Source organism: Crocodylus porosus, unplaced genomic scaffold (assembly GCF_001723895.1).
Source record: "Crocodylus porosus isolate Cpor-Errol unplaced genomic scaffold, CroPor_comp1, whole genome shotgun sequence".
In the NCBI taxonomy this organism is placed as follows: Eukaryota; Metazoa; Chordata; order Crocodylia; family Crocodylidae; genus Crocodylus; species Crocodylus porosus.
The window spans coordinates 8854556-8862026 of NW_017728927.1; positions in this window are offsets into that span (position 1 = coordinate 8854556).

Genomic DNA, 7471 nt, shown 5'->3' on the forward strand with positions numbered 1-7471 from the left:
GTCCAGTGGAGGGCAAAGAAAATTGTTGGGGGCTGGGGGACAGGACTGGTGACGAGAGGCTGAGGGAAATGGGCTGATTTAGTCTGCAGAAGGGAAGACCGAGGGGGATTGAATAGCAGCCTTCACCTCCCTGCAGGGGGGCTGCAAAGAGGATGGAGCTGGGCTGGTCTTAGTGGGGGCAGATGCCGGGACAAGGAGCTCAAGCTGCAGCAAAGGGGGTTCAGGTTAGATATTAGGAAACATTTTCTCACTAGGAGGGTAGTAAAACACTGGAACAGGTCACCCAGAGAGGCGGTGGACTCTCCATCCTCGGAGGTTTTGAAAACCTGGCTACACAAAGCCTTGGCTGGGATGATGCAGTTGGGGCTGGTCCTGCTTTGAGCAAGGGGTTGGACTAGACGTGACCTCTTGAGGTCCCTTCATACCCAAATTTTCTGTCATTCTAGGATTTTATCCTATGATATGGCAAGAGCCAATGGGCTGGGAGCTGCAGCTAGAAACGTTCACAGCAGGAGCAAGGTGCAGCCTGCTCGGGAGGATGCTTAACTATTGGAACCACTTCCCCAGAGACATGGACCATCCCTAAGGTGGACTCTTTACTCAGGCCCGGAGGTGACTTTCTAAAAGCCATGCTATTGTTGGAATGGAGGTCCTTGAGCTCCGTGAAGGAAGCACTGGTGAGGTCTTCTGACCTGGGCTACGGAGGAGGTCAGACGTGACGATCAGACTCGTGCCACCGCTTGGAAGTGGTGACAAGGTGGAAGGCGAAGCGCGGCGGTATTGCCATCCCTATGAGCTGGACCACAAAAACGCTGTGATTCTCTTCAAAAGCAGGGCGGGCTCTTTCTGTCAAGAGTCATTTTAGAGGGGACCTTCGATTCACCTTTTGGCTTGCTGGGAGGGCACTTGCTTCACGTTTTCCAGCTTTCCAGGCAGACTAGAAACTTGCCGTTTCCATTTGTGACGCAAGCCAAGGTTCTCGGCCATCACCTGATGGTCCAACTTTTCACGCAGCTCAAAACATCCCTTCCCCTTAATGAAATTATTCAGCTGGCGTCTTTCCCTTCCAAGGGCAGTATTTCTTTTAAAGTAAGCTAGTCGGCGTTTCTAACCAGGAGGAACCCTTTCGGACCACGCTGTCTCGTCCCCTTGGGCCAGCACCAGCCAGAGGGTTTTCAAGCTGTGTTTAAGTAACTGGCAGCCGGCACTAAAGCAAGCACCGCAGCCTCGCACCGCAAAATTATTCTTGCCCTCTTCCTGGGAGGACCGGGGGAATGATGCTGACGCGGAAAACAACGCAGGAAGCAGCCGGAGCGTGTGCTTTGATGGAGCCAGGCTGAACACAAGCCTCTGCAGCGGGAGGAGCAGACCCCGACCCATTGCCGGTGGGAAACACATTGCCCGTCAGAGCCCTCTCCTTACGGCTCTAGGAAAGGGAAATGGTAAAACCACAGTTGCTGGGGAGAGAGAACAATGACGTTGTCTGCCGCTCGTGACGTGCTCGGGATTGTGGCCGACGGACTAGCAAGGGTCCTGGCCTGGTCCACGGTCAACATAGAAAGGGAAAGAAGCCGGTTAAACTAGCTCTCCAGTGCATGCCCCATCGCCTCCTTTGCAACCTCCTGCTGGAGGGGCGGGTCTAGGCAAGGGGTGGTTGTAATGGTCTCGTCGGTATAATTTAGAGCAGCCCTTGGGCTACAACCACTGCATCCTAGGCTCAAAAAGGGGCTGTGAAACCTTCCTCCCCATGGCTTGAGTCCTATTCTGAACTCAGCAAGATTGGGCAAACCCCTGGCTGGGGTCACCTGACCCCAGCGCTCTTTCCTGCCCAGGGCAGGATGACCGACAAGGTCCCTTCCAACCCTAACCTCTGTGAAATCTATGGACCCTGGGATGAGGGCTAGGGCTGTGGCAGAAAGGAGTCTCCCTTAGCAAAGGTTGGCCCCGTGTGTACCGGCGGCTGTGCTTGGCTCGGCCACCCCGGCGGGAGAGCGTAGAGCCATTCAAGAAGCCAGGAGCTGCAGCTCTAGGCAGGGAGCATCAGAGAGGCCCTTAGCCACAAGAGAAGACGAGCAGAAGGCACTTGGGGTGAGCCTGCAAAGCCTGGAGTGGCATGGGTGGTTAACAAGCCTGAAGACCGGGGCCGTTTCCTTAAAAAGTTTCTGTTTGCCTCGACTTCCCTTAGTGGAGATGGACTTGGAAACTGGTTTGAAACTCAACAGACGGGCAGAAGGTCCCACCAGCTCGCCCCTGGCACCATGTCCTCATGAGAGGGGGAAATTTTACCTTCCTCGGGCCATTCAGGGAGCGTCTCTGAGCTGAATCTGCTGGCAAGCAGGACAGCTATCAAGGGTGGGCTTTGCGCAACACGGGTGGGTGCCTCCCTCTCGGGACTGCAGGGTGGTTTCCTCTGCCTGGCAAAACAGGTGCCTATAGCCACAGGCAAGTGGCCACAGGTGTCTAGATGAAGCTTGCCAGGCCTGCCGGTGGGCCAACGCAAGCCGGCATGCCCGCGGCAAACGGGAGGGCGCTGTAGATGGTTTTCTACCGGGGCGGTGAGAAGAGAAGACCGCTCTGGTCTTATTTTGCAGGGCGGTTTCTATCCCTACGTGAGACATAAACCACACCAGACACCAGCCGCTCCCGGGGGGCTCGTGGGAACTAACGCCCCTGACACATGCAGGTGTTTCTCTCAGTTTCTCTCCTACTTGGTCTTGGTCCTACCGAGCTGGCTAGCAGGGTGAAGCCCTGATGAGCATGCTCAGCTGTTCTCGCAAGGACCGTGGAGGCAAAACAGGACAGCGAGATGTGACCCGCGGCTACATGGGGGTGCTCATCCCCCAACGATGGTCTTCCAACAAGAGGAAAGCTGAAGATGGAGTGTGCATTTACTAGCCATAGGACCCGGCTACCGCTTGCTGCTCCCCATCATGTCCAGGACTTGGCAGCTCTTTGCCGTGGCTCTCATCTCGGCGTTCCCATGTCTCGCACCAGCCTCGCTCAGCCCAGAAGCCCATCTTATTTATAGCTCTTGCTCCTGCTTCATTTATTGAGTTCATCTGCCCAGCTGGGATTCAGCAGCTCTGCTACTTCTCGCCCTTCCCAGCATCCCTGCCTCCAGGGTAGACGCAAGTAATTTCTCATGACTGGCTCTGATGGAGGCACTAATTAATTTTCCTCATTAGCAAAAATTATACAAATGGTCACGAGTTCCAATACAAATTAATTCTTCGCAGAGCACCGGGCGTTTCACAGATCATTTTGCAATCGCTCTTCTTGGGAGCCTGGCTGCCCCGACGGGGGTAATATTCCCGGGGTAACAACACGGGTGCCCTCGCACTCTGCCGACTCCGGGGAAAGCTGGCCAGCCGCCTTCCCATGCTGAATCTGGGGTCACTTCCTATGTCATCTCTTCATCATCTGCCCTTGCAGCTTTAGAGGCTGTTTTGCATCTTCCAGTATACAAGCGCTTCGAACTCTTTCGAAAAAGACCTTTTCCAAATCCCCGGGCCCAGTCCGCCCAGTTCTTGCTGGTGTTTCCTTCTTGGTCCATAGATTTCGGGCAGCTGCTGCAGACTCCTTCCTGCAGCATTAGCTGGATTTCTTTCCCACCAAAAAAAAAAAAATCTCAGAGCAAATATATTTAGCAAAGGAGAGTAAGTAAACTCCCATCAAAGTTCAGTCCTTTCAGTGCATTTTCTTCTAATTTGATTTGAACAGCAGGTGGACAGAGCGCCAAGAACAGAAGTAGAAAGGCCATTAAGAAAAAGGGCTTTATATCCCTCTATTACAGCTAAAGACCAGGCTGGGATGAGTCAGACTTGCAGCTCTGGGTAAACAGACTAAAAATAAACCAGCTTTATAGCACATTAATGCCACCGTGACATGTATTTCACTGTCCGTTTAGCAAGTGTTGATCATAAATATTTGGGATTAAAAACAGACTTTTGGGTGTGCCACTGCATGGTGATTTCTGTCACTCCTGCCTCTCCTCTGAGCACTTCGGCGTGAATCCTACGTAGAAATATGGCGGTGACAACTTATCCAAGCGTCTAAGCGCTGCTCTCAGGTCCAGGGGGTTTCCAATCTGTCCCTGTTTCGGGGACGTAAGAGTGGGATTCCTGATTCGGGCCAAGTAAGAGCCGCTAGACCCATGCTCTGTCCTTGGGATCCTCTGGTCATGCGAGCAAGGGCATGGGAGGCAATTTGCTTGGGACTTGCCACCACGTACAAGGGCTTTTACAGTCAATCGGTTCCAGTGAACTTACAACCTGGACAACATGCCTCCCACCTGGAAGGTGGTCTCGCCACCTCCGCCCACCCCGAGGAGCTCCAACCCACCACAACCAACCCCTGAAATGACTCGACCTTAAAAAAATGTGTGTGGGGGGGGAAATGAGAAGCGTTAACGTATTGAAACGGAAACCCTTTCAGGAAGAGGTTTCAACTTTAAACTGGAGGAAGAGCCTGGAGGCTCCATGAAGCGCAGTCGGGGCTCTGTCACTGCCACTGGCTGCCTGCTGAAGGGGGCCGGGTGCCTGGTGTCGGGCATCAGGATGACACTCTAGGGAAGGTAGATGGATATATTCTGAAACACACGATGACATTGCATCTGCCGTCCTTTAAACCACTACACCGGACTGTGCCATCTCCACCCCAACGGTGGGCACCTCTCTCTACTCCCCTGCTTCCTATGGGACCAGTCTTTAGGTTACGCTGGTCACGCCGGACAGGTGGCTCAAGCTAACCCGCCACATAAAGAAGCAAGCTAGAGCCCATCATCGCAGCAAGCAGCGATTGCCTTGATGAGCTGTGATTGCTGCTGGCTGTCAGGATCCTTGAACCACCGCTTGCTGAGAAAATCCTGGCGGGGCTGGGAGGCACCCGGCTGTCATGTTGCTGAGGCCGGGGAGGATCCAGGAGGCCAACCCCACTCCCACGGTTCGCGGCCCACTCGGGCTGCACCAAGGAGGCCGCGAGATCGGCAGACGACGTCGGTGTGCCTCCGCGCGCGCTGCAATGAAAGACGTGCAAGATCGTTCTCCAGCAATGACCTTCCCCACTGCAGCCCCTCAAACAGCAGCCTCCCACGTGCACAGCCCCTCAGTAGGGCTCTGGCTTAGCAGTCGCTTTCGTGCCAGTTCTTCAGACGTGTCCCCACGACTGTTTGCAAATGTTGTGCTTCTGCTCCGTGCTGTGTTTGCAAAGAAATTATCTGGTGCTCCACTCCCGAGGCTGACTGGCAGCTGTGATAACCACCTGCGTTCAGGGTTTTGCATATCATAGCTCAGAGGTTTGACTCTGTTACGCTTTTTCTTTTTCTTTTTTTTCCTGCCTTGAAAAGCCTGCGTTTCAGCAGAGAGCGAGGTTGAGGTGCAGGGGAAAGGGGAGGGCAACAGAGTTCATGCGTCTCATAACCACAGCGATCTCCTGGCTACTTGACCTCGGGATCTGCCTGTCCCTGGCTGAGGTGTGCATCCACCCCACTGTCACTCGTGCTAAGCGCTGCGACTGCCCCACTGAGCTCATGTGCTTAGTTAGGCACTGCCATCAGAGGAAGCTGTCAGCTGGAAGTGCCCTGCAAGGCAGATTTCGTAGACGTTCGGGCTGGAAGGGACCTCGCGAGATCATCAGGTCCAGCCCCCTGCCCAAGGAGCAGCAAGTCAGCGGGGGTCGGATCACCCCGGCAAGATAAGCATCCAGGCGTTTCTTAAAGGTGTCCAGAGTAGGTGCTTGCACCACTTCTGGGGGGGAGCCTATTCCGGACTCTGGACACTCAGCCCGTAAAGAAGTTTTTCCTTGTGTCCAGTCTAAAACAGTCTTCCGGCAGTTTGTGCTCGTTAAACCTTGTCATCCCCTGGGGTGCTCTGGTGAACAGGCATTCCCGCAAATCCTGGCGCACCCCCCGATGTACTTATAGGCTGCCACCAAGCCCCCCCACCCCTGAGCCTGCACTTCTCCAGGCTGAAGAGTCCCACGGGTCTCAGCCTGTTCATAAGGCCCATTCTCACGTCCTCAAATCACATGCATGGCTCTCCTCTGGACTCTTTCAAGCTTTTCCACGTCCTTTCTAAAGCGCGGAGCCCAGAACGGGATGCACTACTCCAGCTACGGCCTCGCCAAGGCCAAGTAAAGCAGGAGGATGACTTCTTGGGTCTTGCTTGAGATGCGTTGGTAGATGCAAGCCAGAGCTTGATTTGCTTTGCCGGCTGCAGCATTGCACTGGTGGCTCACGTTCATAAACCCTGTCTTAGCTCTCGGCAGACCGCCTAGCTCTTCCACCCCTCAAATATTTCAGGTCGGTGAAGATGGCAAGTACGAGGTGCACAGTTCATACTGCATGTTAAGTAATCAGAAGGATGGGGTTCCCCCCCACTCCCAAAGCATGCGTGAACCTGACTTCCTGCAACCCGCTCCCAGAAGCCCAAACTTCAGCCCGCCGCGTGCTGGAGCACACAGCTTTACCAGGGCCTCTCTCTAGACAGCTTGCACAAAGGGCGCTGTTGTCTGGGCAGAACTGTATTGCAAGTATCCCAGCTCAGGAGCATCCTCTCTATAGCCCACCTGTGGGTGCTCACCGTGTGTCCATCGTGCACCCACGTAAGGCATTGTTTGCCCCGGACCAGGAGAGTGGTGCAAGTCTGCTGTCCCGGTGCCCGGAGCAGCCATCGCGGCGACCTGGGCCCCGCTCTGCACGGGCCGTCTAGCCTTGATGGAAGGTGCTGGTGGTTGTTATTCTTCATTAGCGCATCCTCTTCCTGAGAGTAATTGAGGAGACCTCAGAAGCGGTGCACTGCACACACCTGACAGGCTTCTGCCTTTGATGTGGGAATGAGGCATTCATTAGTCACCGGGACAAAATGTGCATGCAGGCTTCAGCGCCAACTGTTCCTGCGAAAGGGGAAAAGTCAGACATCAACAAACAAGCCTCCTTTGTTCCTGCTGGAAGAATTAAGATTGATACTGCTCCCTTTTCCGCAGGGGAGGCCTTGATTTATTCCTTTTAGGCAGGGAACATCACGTAAGTGGGGGAGGATGGGTGGGGGAAGAGGGAAAAAAGAAGAAAGCAATGTTTTTACCTTGGTCAGGAGGACTAACATCATTAAATAACACACATGGTATCTCAGTGATGCACCATTTGTCACAAAGGCTGAAGAACACCCGCCCCCCGAATCATTACATGAGGTTTCTGGTCAGGATTTCATTATAGTCATCAAGATTAGAAATGGAGATAATTAGGGAGAGCGAGAAGTATAGGGAGGGGATGGGGGCCCTACATGAAGCATTTACAGATGACTCGCAGCAGCCGAATGGCCCCCAGCGCCGCATGGCCGGGGTGGGGTGGGTATCACGGTGCTGGTTGTATCTCCACTGGCAGCGTGTTGGTTTGGCCAGCATGTGATTGCCTTCGGCAGTCGAGGATGGGTTGGTTTGGCCAGCATGTGATTGCCTTCGGCAGCCGAGGATGGGT